Genomic DNA, 12,844 nt, shown 5'->3' on the forward strand with positions numbered 1-12,844 from the left:
TTAATTTTTTAGGGGCACCGATCCAGGCTTAGCCTCTGTATTTCCTTGAAAGTGAAAGTCGCTCAGCTGAGTCTGACTCTTGGCAGCCGCATGGACTGTAGCCCACCAGGCTCCTCTGTCCATGAGATTCTCCAAGTCACACTAATGGAGTGGGTAGCCGTTCCTTTCTCCAGGGGATCTTCCCAACCCAGGAATCGAACCCAGGTCTCCCACATGCCTATATAAATTTAATGGTTAACTCAGTATTCCGTATTCTAAAAGGTCTTACATTGGTTTCTCAAGTTTTAGCCCCCATTTTCACTATGAAATACCTCATAAATGAGTCTATATGAATTATATATGCAACTAATCCAACAACACAAATATGCTCACATACCATCCACTCAGTCTGATGTGTGGTAATTCCCCACACGTGGAAGCCCTCTGCCATCCTTCCCAGTCTCATTCTCCTTCCTGCCTCTAGAGGGAGGCACGACCCTGAAATTTGTATTTGTCATGCCACTTTTTATAATAGTCAGTGAAAGTGAAAGTGAAGTCGCTCAGTCGTGTCTGACTCTTTGGGACCCCGTGGACTGTAGCCCACCAGCTCCTCCGTCCATGGATTCTCCAGGCAAGAATAATGGAGTGGGTTGCCATTTCCTTCTCCAATAATAGTCAGTAGATAGTAGCAAAGAAATAGATGAAAACAATAGAATGGGAAAGACTAGAGATCTCTTCAAGAAAATGAGAGATACCAATGGAACGTTTCATGCAAAGATAGGACCAATAAAGGACAGAAATGGTACACACCTAACAAAGCAGAAGATATTAAGAAGAAGTGGCAAGAATACACAGAAGAACTATACAAAAATGATCTTCATGGCCCAGACAACCACAATGGTATGATCACTCACCTAGAGCCAGACATCCTGGAATGCAAAGTCAAAGGGGGCTTAGGAAGCATCACTGTGAACAAAGCTAGTGGAGGTGATGGAATTCCAGTTGAGCTATCTCAACTCCTAAAAGATGATGCTGTGAAAGTGCTGCACTCAATATGCTGGCAAATTTGGAAAACTCAGCAGTGGTCACAGGAAAGGAAGAGGTCAGTTTTCATTCCAATCCAAAAGAAAGGCAATGTCAAAGAATGCTCAAACAACCGCACAATTGCACTCATCTCACATGCTAGCAAAGTTATGCTTAAAATGCTCCAAGCCAGGCTTCAATAGTACATGAACTATGAACTTCCAGATGTTCAAGCTGGATTTAGAAAAGTCAGAGGAACAAGGGATCAAATTGCCAACATCCACTGGATCATCAAAAAGCAACAGAGTTCCAGGAAAACATCTACTTCTGCTTTACTGACTACACTAAAACCTTTGACTTTGTGGATCATGACAAACTATGGAAAATTCTTCAAGAGATAGGAATACCAGGCCACCTTACCTGCCTCCTGAGAAATCTGTATGCAGGCAAAGAAGCAACCGTTAGACCCGGACATGGAAAAACAGACTGGCTCCAAATTGGGAAAGGAGTATGTCAAGGCTGTATATTGTCACGCTGCTTGTTTAACTTATATGCAGAGTACATCATGTGAAATGCCAGGCTGGATGAAGCACAAGCTGGCATCAAGATTGCTGGGAGAAATATCAATAACCTCAGATACACAGATAACACCAACCTTATGGCAGAAAGCAAAAAACTAAAGAGCCTCTTGATGAAAATGAAGGAGGAGAGTGAAAAAGTTGGCTTAAAACTCAAGATTAAAAAGTTAAGATCATGGCATCCGGTCCCATTACTTTATGGCAAACAGATGCGGAAATAGTGGAAACAGTGAGAGACTTTATTTTTGGGGGCTCCAAAATCACGGCAGATGGTGACTGCAGCCATGAATTTAAAAGACTCTTACTCCTTGGAAGGAAAGTTATGACCAACCTAGATAGCATATTAAAAAACAAAGGCATTACTTTACCAACAAGTGTTCATCTAGTCAAAGCTATAGTTTTTTCAAGTATTCATGTATGGCTATGAGAGTTGGACTATAAAGAAAGTTGAGCACCAAAGAATTGATGCTTTTGAACTGTGGTGTTGGAGAAGACTCTTGAGAGTCCCTTGGACTGCAAGGAGATACAACCAGTCCATCCTAAAGGAGATCAGCCCTGGGTGTTCTTTGGAAGAAATGATGCTAAAGCTGAAACTCCAGTACTTTGGCCACCTCATGCGAAGAGCTGACTCATTGGAAAGGATTCTGATGCTGGGAGGGATTGAGGGCAGAAAGAGAAGGGGACGACAGAGGATGAGATGGCTGGATGGCATCACCGACTCGATGGATGTGAGTTTGAGTGAACTCCAGGAGATGGTGATGGACAGGGAGACCTGGCGTGCTGCGATTCATGGGGTCACAAAGAGTCAGACACGACTGAGTGACTGAACTGAACTGAACTGAAGCAATTGAAGTGAACTGAAGATAGTAGTCCTTTAACATATGTATTTGTGTAGATTCAGAGCTGGTGGCTCAGACAGTAAAGAATCTGCCATAAATGTGGGAGACCTGGGTACGATGTCTGGGCAGGGAAGATTCCCTGACCCTAACACTCACCCTTACCCGAGTATGTTATACTCAGACTTCTAGCAGCTGTATGATAGGAAACGGGCTTCCCTATCCCAGGGACGGGGGAGCCTGGTGGGCTACCATCTATGGAGTTGCACAGAGTCAGACACGACTGAAGCGACTTAGCAGCAGCAGCAGCAGTAGCTTAGTTGGTGAAGAATTGGCCTGCCATGCAGGAAACCCAGGTTTGATCCGTGGGTTGGGAAAATGCCCTGGAGAAGGAAATGGCAACCCACTCCAGTAATTTTGCCTGGAGAAGCCCCATGGACAAAGGAGAGGAGCAGGCTGCAACCCATGGGGTCACAAAGAGTGAAACACTACTGAGTTACTAGGCACATTTGTGCAGGTTTATAGCTAAATAAAATGGGTTGGAGGTTTTTAAAAAGGTAGCTGTGGTCTGCAGTGACCAGTAGGAGGTTCAAGAAGACCCTCCTGTGAATGTTCCATTGGAGTGTCACTGGGGTTAGTGATGAGTCAGTGGGGGGTGAGGTATGGGAGGTGTTCCCATGGGGAGAACACAGAATGAGCCTAATTTGGGGCATCATGGAGAAGGTAAGCCCCCAAGCTCAGCTGTTGCTGAGAACCACCCTCTGACCACTGGGCACCACCTTCTGAGGTCCCAGAGGTCTCCTCCAGGGTAGGTAGCCTTCATGGGAAGATCTCCACACTGCTCTATTTGGCAAGGGCAATGAAGACGGAATGGTAAGATGTGCCAGTCTGTTAAGCCTAAACAGGTGACCTTTAGGAAAAGAAATGTACACGAAACCTTCAAACTTGCTGTGCTTCTGCACAAGAGCAAGTCAGTCTCTGATTCTTGGCCTCACTGTTTTTATCTGGTAAATGGGCCAGTAGACAGATTTTGTAAGTTGCTTTCCACTTGAATATTCCAAAATTGAAGGAAGTTTCTTGAATGGAACTCTGGTGTGCTAAAAAGTCAGTATAGCTGTATTCAGTAACTAATAAGGTATTAGAGTTTAAACAGCTTAAAGGATATTAGCACTCATATGAAATTCAGCTGTAGAAGGGGGACCAGTGGCTGGACCATGTGGTAGCAAGGGGGAGTCACAAGGTCTTTTTATTGGTTTAATACTGAAGAGTAGTGGACAAACGTAGGACACATTCTAGAATCTGCCAAATATAAGTGGTGAATCTAATAAAATAGCACTTTTCTTCTGGTTTTCAAGATAAAGTGTTACTTGGTAGAGATATGAAATTTTTTGTTAATGGAAATTCAGCTGCTCCTGGCCAAGATGATTATTTTCAATATATTTAATGTGATCTTACATTCTCAGATAATGAACTTAAATTACATCTTACACTTTGCTGAGAGGGGAAATCTGTTTGCCTGTCAGTGATATACATTCTTGGTATTTGCCAGACAGCTTCTTATGGACAAATGATAATGGACTCAGATGGGGGAAATCACATTAAATAATTCTACCACTTAAATTGTAAGGAATTTATAGTAGTTTAGAATCAAGAAACACATTAGCACAAACATTAAATTATGATGCAAGCTCCATTTTACTTAATACTCATTAAAAACGTTCAGCTGTGGAGTCTCAAAACAACATCAACTTGGGATAAATAGAAATAATGAATGCCTGTTCTTATTCTTTCCACTTAAATGTACATTAGATTAAATTTCCATTCGACCACTCTATCAATAAATGCATAAATCCAGAGATCTCTCCCAGGGAAAGCCATTTAGTTGGATTATTTTTCTAATGGGAAATGTATATTTGGCTAAAGAGGACAAGAAACACAAAGGCACATCTGTGTTTGCTCCTCAAAGGGGCTGATACACGAATGTCAGTGTGTCCCAGCTGAAGTCAGACTGGTCAAGTTCACGTCCACTAGCACTACAGCCAGGGCAGAGAGGTCACACTGGACTTATTTTAGACTGTTTCGTTATTGTCGCTGTTGTGATAGCTGTGGTTTCATTGTTGAAATGCCTTTTAGCTTCTCATAATAACTTTCATTTAAAATCCTTTCAAGGTAAGAGCAGGGGGTTTATTCATGTGTATGTACTCAGCTGAGTGACTCTGTGGATGGGGATGCTCTGTGCATGGAATTGTGTATATGAGGCTGTGTAAATACCATTGTATGTTTATATTTTATTTGGAAGATTTAGATTTTTTTATCATAACAGCTAAACATCAGTGCATATTTTTATTTTTAGCGGTAAACTACACTTCCATACTACTTGGTCTTTTCAGAAAATATGCAACATCAAAAGGGCAGATGAGGCTCAGTCAGTAAGACATCCGAGGTTGGACCTGGCTGAAGCCATTCATTTGTAAATTTTCTTAATGAATTATAAAGTGATTTCTGTCCACCTGCATTTATTAAAAATCATAATCATTCTAATTCATTCTTCAGACAATAATTTAGCTCCAAATGTTTAGTCCATTTAATGTTAAAGACATAGCTATAGTAGCTAGAGAGGCCATAATGGCAATCCATTGTGAGGTGGAAAACACATATTGATATATCTGACTTTTAAAAATATTTCCCCAAAATCTTATTTAGCAGTTATTTGGTCATTCTATTCCAGAAAAACAGTCTTTGTGACCCCATGAACTGTGGGCCACCAGGCTCCTCTGTCCATGGAATTATTCAGACAAAAATACTGGAATAGGTAGCCATTCGCTTCTGCAGGGGATCTTCCCAACCCAGGAATCAAACCAGGCTCTCCTGCACTGCAGGTGGATTCTTTATGGTCTGAGCCACCAGGGAAGCCCAGAAGTACACAGATAATTATAATTACCTTAGTTATTTAAAAGGCTACTTTTGAGTAATATAGGTCTATGATTTGCCCCACTGAATTGGAAGAAATAGTGATTCTTTTAGCATTCATTCAGTATCAAGAAAAGACATACATCCTGGGAAGTTAGAAGTCAGTTGATGAGATGGAGAGACCCTTGGTGTGCCTGCTAGGTGTGTGTAGGTGCAGGACGAAAGCAATATCTCCAGTCCTGTCACTGACTGGCTGTAATGACTGGAAAGTCATCTCAGTCTTCTAATTCATTCAGTTCAGTTCAGTTCAGTCGCTCAGTCGTGTCCAACTCTTTGCGACCCCGTGAATCACATAACGCCAGGCCTCCCTGTCCATCACCAACTCCCGGAGTTCACTCAGACTCACATCCATCGAGTCAGTGATGCCATCCAGCCATCTCATCCTCTGTCGTCCCCTTCTCCTCCTGCCCCCAATCCCTCCCAGCATCAGAGTCTTTTCCAATGAGTCAGCTCTTCGCATGAGGTGGCCAAAGTATTGGAGTTTAAGCTTTAGCATCATTCCCTCCAAAGAAATCCCAGGGCTGATCTCCTTCAGAATGGACTGGCCGGATCTCCTGGCAGTCCAAGGGACTCTCAAGAGTCTTCTCCAACACCACAGTTCAAAAGCATCAATTCTTCAGTGCTCAGCCTTCTTCACAGTCCAACTTTCACATCCATACATGACTACAGGAAAAACCATAGCCTTGACTAGATGGACTTTTGTTGGCAAAGTAATGTCTCTGCTTTTGAATATGCTATATAGGTTGGTCATAACTTTCCTTCCAAGGAGTAAACATCTTTTAATCTCATGGCTGCAGTCACCATCTGCAGTGATTTTGGAGCCCAAAAAAATAAAGTCTGACACTGTTTCCACTGTTTCCCCATCTATTTCCCATGAAGTGATGGGACCAGATGCAACGATCTTCGTTTTCTGAATGTTGAGCTTTAAGCCAACTTTTTCACTCTCCGCTTTCACTTTCATCAAGAGGCTTTTGAGTTCCTCTTCACTTTCTGCCATAAGCGTGGTGTCATCTGCATATCTGAGGTTATTGATATTTCTCCCGGCAATCTTGATTCCAGCTTGTGCTTCTTACAGTCGATGATGTACTCTGCATATAAGTTAAATAAGCAGGGTGACAATATACAGCCTTGACAGACTCCTTTTCCTATTTGGAACCAGTCTGTTGTTCCATGTCCAGTTCTAACTGTTGCTTCCTGACCTGCATACAGATTTCTCAAGAGACAGGTCAGGTGATCTGGTATTCGCATCTCTTTCAGAATTTTCCACAGTTTCTTGTGATCCACATAGTCAAAGGCTTTGGCATAGTCAATAAAGCAGAAATAGATGTTTTTCTGGAACTCTCTTGCTTTTTCCATGATCCAGCAGATGTTGGCAATTTGATCTCTGGTTCCTCTGCCTTTTCTAAAACCAGCTTGAACATCTGGAAGTTCCCGGTTCACGTATTGCTGAAGCCTGGCTTGGAGAATTTTGAGCATTACTTTATTGGCATGTGAGATGAGTGCAATTGTGCAGTAGTTTGAGCGTTCTTTGGCATTGCCTTTCTTTGGGATTGGTATGAAAACTGACCTTTTCCAGTCCTGTGGCCACTGCTGAGTTTTCCAGATTTGCTGGCATATTGAGTGCAGCACTTTCACAGCATCATCTTTCAGGATTTGGAATAACTCAACTGGAATGCCATCACCTCCACTAGCTTTGTTCATAGTGATGCTTCCTAAGGCCCACTTGACTTCACATTCCAGGATGTCTGGCTCTAGGTGAGTGATCACACCATCTGGGTGTGATTATCTGGGTCGTGAAGATCTTTTTTGTACAGTTCTTCTGTGTATTCTTGCCATCTCTTTTTAATATCTTCTGCTTCTGTTAGGTCCATACCATTTCTGTCCTTTATCGAGCCCATCTTTGCATGAAATGCTCCTTTGGTATCTCTGATTTTCTTGAAGAGATCTCTAGTCTTTCCCATTCTGTTGTTTTCCTCTATTTCATTGCATTGATCGCTGAGGAAGGCTTTCTTATCTCTTCTTGCTATTCTCTTGAACTCTGCATTCAGATGTTTATATCTTTCCTTTTCTCCTTTGCTTTTCGCTTCTCTTCTTTTCACAGCTATTTGTAAGGCCTCCCCAGACAGCCATTTTGCTTTTTTGCATTTCTTTTCCATGGGGATGGTCTTGATCCATGTCTCCTGTAGAATGTCACAAACCTCATTCCATAGTTCATCAGGCACTCTATCAGATCTAGTCCCTTAAATCTATTTCTCACTTCCACTGTATAATCATAAGGGATTTGATTTAGGTCATACCTGAATGGTCTAGTGGTTTTCCCTACTTTCTTCAATTTAAGTCTGAATTTGGCAATAAGTAGCTCATGATCTGTGCTACAGTCAGCTCCTGGTCTTGTTTTTGTTGACTGTATAGAGCTTCTCCATCTTTGGCTGCAAAGATTATGTTGACCATCTGGTGATGTCCATGTGTAGAGTCTTCTCTTGTGTTGTTGGAAGAGAGTGTTTGCTATAACCAGTGCATTTTCTTGGTAAAACTCTGTCTTTTCCCTGCTTCATTCTGTATTCCAAGGCCAAATTTGCCTGTTACTCCAGGTGTTTCTTGACTTCCTACTTCTGCATTCCAGTCCCCTATAATGAAAAGGACATCTTTTTGGGGTGTTAGTTCTAGAAGGTCTTGTAGGTCTTCATAGAACCGTTCAACTTCAGCTTCTTCAGCGTTACTTGTTGGGGCATAGACTTGGATTACTGTGATATTGAACGGTTTGCCTTGTAAACGAACAGAGATCATTCTGTCGTTTTTGAGATTGCATACAAATACTGCATTTCGGACTCCTGTTGACCATGATGGCTACTCCATTTCTTCTGAGGGATTCCTGCCAGCAGTAGTATATATAATGGTCATCTGAGTTAAATTCACCCATTCCAGTCCATTTTAGTTCGCTGATTCCTAGAATGTCAACATTCAGTCTTGCCATCTCTTGTTTGACCACTTCCAATTTGCCTTGATTCATGGACCTGACATTCCAGGTTCCTATGCAATATTGCTCTTTACAGCATTGGACCTTGCTTCTATCACCAGTCACATCCACAGCTGGGTTTTTGCTTTTTGTCTTTTTTTGCTTTGGCTGCATCCCTTCATTTTTTCTGGAATTATTTCTCCACTGATCTCCAGTAGCATATTGGGCACCTACTGACCTGGGGAGTTCCTCTTTCAGTATCCTACCATTTTGCCTTTTCATACTGTTCATGGGGTTCTCAAGGAAGGAATACTGAAGTGGTTTGCCATTCCCTTCTCCAGTGGACCACATTCTGTCAGATCTCTCCACCATGACCCGCCCGTCTTGGGTTGCCCCACGGGCATGGCTTAGTTTCTTTGAGTTAGACAAGGCTGTGGTCCTAGTGTGATTAGATTGACTAGTTTTCTGTGATTATGGTTTCAGTGTGTCTGCCCTCTGATGCCCTCTTACAACACCTACCATCTTACTTGGTTTCTCTTACCTTGGGCGTTGGGTATCTCTTCATGGCTGCTCCAACAAAGCACAGCCACTGCTCCTTACCTTGGACGAGGGGTATCTCCTCACTGCTGCCCTTCCTGACCTTCAATGTGGGATAGCTTCTCTAGGCCCTCCTGTGCCCGCGCAGCCACGGCTCCTTGGACGTGGGGTTGGTCCTCCCGGCCGCCGCCCCTGACCTCCGACTTGGGTAGCTCCTCTCTGCCATTCCTGTGCCATCGCAGCCTGGCACTCTCGGCTGCTGCCCCTGACCTCAGACGTGGGGTAACTCCTCTTGGATGCTGCCCTTCGGGGATAGGGTCCTCCCGGCTTCTACCCCTGACCTTGGACCTGGGGTAGCTCCTCTTCAGCTGCGCTTAGTGGCCGCACTCATCCATTACATGCTGCTAATTATGCCAACTTCTCTAGAACTTGCACGGAGCAATGAATGTCAGGGGAAAATTGAAGGCAGGAGGAGAAGGAAATGACAGAGGATGAGATGGTTGGATGGCATCACCAAAGCGATGGACATGAGTTTAAGCAAGCTCCAGGAGTTGGTGATGGACAGGGAAGCCTGGCGTGTTGGAGTCCATGGGGTCACAAAGAGTTGGACATGACTGAGCAACTGAACTGAACTGAACTGATCAGCTTTAAATGTGTGTGTGTGTGTGTGTGTGTGGTTGGAGGGAGTAGACTGTGCAAGTTAAAAGCCTCCTCTGAAAGACAAGAGTGCCGGGAAGAAAAGCAGAGGCAAGAAAGTAACAAGTGCAGCAGAGGAAGCAAACAGAGAGGACAGTGGCTTCTGCCCTCTTCTCCCCTTCCTCTTCAAAGTCTGGAGGAGAGGAGAGGATAGGGGAGGTGGGGAGTGACAGGGGGCAGTGGAGAGCAGGAGGAACAGCCTCCCAGAGAAGATGTGTGTTGAGGAGTCTGCAGACAAGTATGAGGCCAGCTTCCAAGAAACTGTATGCAGGGAAGACCAGATGATCAGTTTGATTCATTAAGCCCTAAGAACATAATTTACTGTAGGTCTTATTCGTGGGAACAAGGTATCTGAACTGAGATTTGCATCTGCAAAGAAACTGATATTAAGTGGGAGGTTTCTGAAGTAATTAAGTTTCAGAGGCAACTGTGGTGATTCTGTATCTGAGTCTCAAATCTTCACTTCCTCAGTGCTAAAACAGTAACTGCAGAAAAGGTTTAGACAGGGAGAATGAGGAGGTCCAGAATAACAATGGGCTTTGTATTGACATATGTCTGTTCAGTTCAGTTGCTCAGTAGTGTCCCACTCTTTGCAACCTCATGGACTGAAGCACACCAGGCTTCCCTGTCCATCACCAACTCCCAGAGTTTACTCAAATTCATGTCCATTGAGTTGGTGATGCCATCCAACCATCTTACTCTCTGTTGTCCCCTTTTCTTCCAGCCTTCAATCTTTCCCAGCATCAGGGTCTTTTCAAATGAGTCAGCTCTTTGCATCAGATGGCCAAAGGATTGGAGTTGCAGCTTCAGCATCAGTCCTTCCAATGAATATTCAGGACTGATTTCCTTTAGGATGGACTGGTTGGATCTCTTTGCAGTCCAAGGGACTCTCAAAAGTCTTCTCCAACACCACAGTTCAAAAGCATCACTGAGATTTTAAATGGTAGCAATCTGTACCCACCTCTCTATCTGAGAAATTAACTCTTTATTTTGGAGACCCCAAAATATGATTGGGGAAGCCTCAGCATAGAGCTGCCATTCAAATTCAAAGGCTATCTGGAGACAGAATTCCTTCTTATTTTGTTGAACTTTTTGTAGAACTAATTTTGCTTTCTTCCACTTTCCATGTGGTTTTTCTATTTTGTTTATTTCCACTCTAATCTTAATTAAATAATTCTTTCTGCTTTATGTATGTTTAATTTAACTTATTGATTTGAGATTTAAAAAAATTTTTATATAGGCATTTAAAACTCTGCATTTCATTCTCACTGTTACTTCAGCTAAAACTCTTTTGTCTTTGTTTTCATTTATCATTAAGTATTTTCGATTCCCTTTGTCATTTCTTTCTTTCTTTTTTTTTAATCATTGGTTACTTAAAAGTATGCTGCTTATTTCTCACTTATTTGTGAAATTCCTAAATTCCCTTTTTGAACAATTTTACGTTTATTTATCTATTTTTGGCTGTGCTGGGTCTTTGGTGCTGCACACAGACTTCCTCCTGTTGTGGCGAGTGGGGTCTACTCCCTAGTTGAGGTGCAAGGGTTTCTCATTGCAATGCCTTCTCTTATTGCAGAGTCTGGGCTCTAGGGCACACAGGCTTCAGTGGTTGCAACACGTGGGCTCAGTAGTTTCAGTTCATCAACTTAGTTGCCCTGGGCATATGGAATCTTCCTGGACCAGCATGTTCCAGCATGTTCCAAACCCATGTTCCCGGCATTGGCAGGCAGATTCTTTACCACTGGATCACCAGGGAAGACCCCTAGATTCCTTTTTGCTATTTATATTCAACTTCATGCTGTTGTGTCCAGGGGCATGATTTGTAGGATTTTATATCTACTGAAGCATGTTTCAGGATCTAATCTATGGTCAATTCTAGAGAATGCCTCACATGCCCTTGTAAAGGTATATGTATTCTGGTTCTGCTGACTGAAGTGCTCTATACATGCTTGTTATGTCTAATTGTTTTATTCCATGCCGTAAGTCTTTCTTTATCTTCTGCCTAGTAGTTCTATCCATTTCTGAAAGTGAGGCATCACATTTTCCCACTATTACTGTTTTCAACCCAGAAGTACTTTGTTATGATTATTACTTTTTATATTTTCCCATATTTTAAAGAAGCTGAGAGAAAAAAGAACACATATATATGTGTAGTGTTTGTATATGAATCTTCTTATTTATTATTTCTGTTTTTCTTTTTAGTTATTCCTGTGTATTCAAGTTACCGAATGATGACATCTCTTACTGCAGTACAGCTTTGTTCTATGCACTTCCTTGGTGCTTTTATTGTCAAATATATTAGTTTGTATTTATATTTTATAAAAAAGAGTTTATATTTACTTTGGCCACTTGATGGGAAGAACTGATTCCTTAGAAAAGACCGTGATGCTAAGAAAGTTGGAAGGCAGGAGAAGAAGGGGACGACAGAAGATGAAATGGTTGGATGGCAACACAGACTTGATGGACATGAGTTTGACCAAGCTCTTGCAGTTGATGATGGACAAGGAGGCCTGATGTGCTGCAGTCCATGGGGTCGCAAAGAGTTGGACACGACTGAGCGATTGAACAGAACTGAACTGATAATAATTTATAGGACCAACAGTACAATTTTATTTTATACAAATTTTTCCTTAAAGCAATTATATAGGTATTACTTTTGCAATTAAAAAATAAGACTCTCCTACTTTAAAAGGATAGATGGCTATGGTTAATCCAGACAATGGAATATTAATCAGTGAAGGAAACCTAAATGCATGTTACTTACTGAGTAAAAAAGCCAATTTGGAAAGGCCACATACTGTGTGATTTGAAGTTTATGACATCATGGAAAAGGCAAACTATGGAGGCAGTGGTTTCTAAGGACTCGGGGAGGGGGAGTGAGTAGGTGGAGCTAACTACTCCTTACGATACGACAATGGTGGATACTTATTATACAAATGTCCAGACTCATAAAATGTTCAAAACCAAGACTGAACCCTAATGTAAACTATGGCTTTGGGTGATAATGAGATAGCAGTGATGGTTCGTCAGTTGTAATGCATGTATCAACTGGAGGTGATTGAGTTGCTAAGTCATATCCAACTCTTTGCGACCCCATGAAGTGTAGCCCGCCAGGCTCCTCTTTCCATGGGATTCTCAGGCAAGAATACTGGAGTGGGTTGCCATTTCTTTCTCCAACCAACTGATAGAGGATGCTGATGGTGGCTGTGTCTGGTGAATTGGACAGAGGATCTGGGAAGAAGATTCTAATCCACATCAAAATTCCATGGGCA

The sequence above is a fragment of the Bos javanicus genome, chromosome 20 (assembly GCF_032452875.1).
Source record: "Bos javanicus breed banteng chromosome 20, ARS-OSU_banteng_1.0, whole genome shotgun sequence".
NCBI classification, from domain to species: Eukaryota; Metazoa; Chordata; class Mammalia; order Artiodactyla; family Bovidae; genus Bos; species Bos javanicus.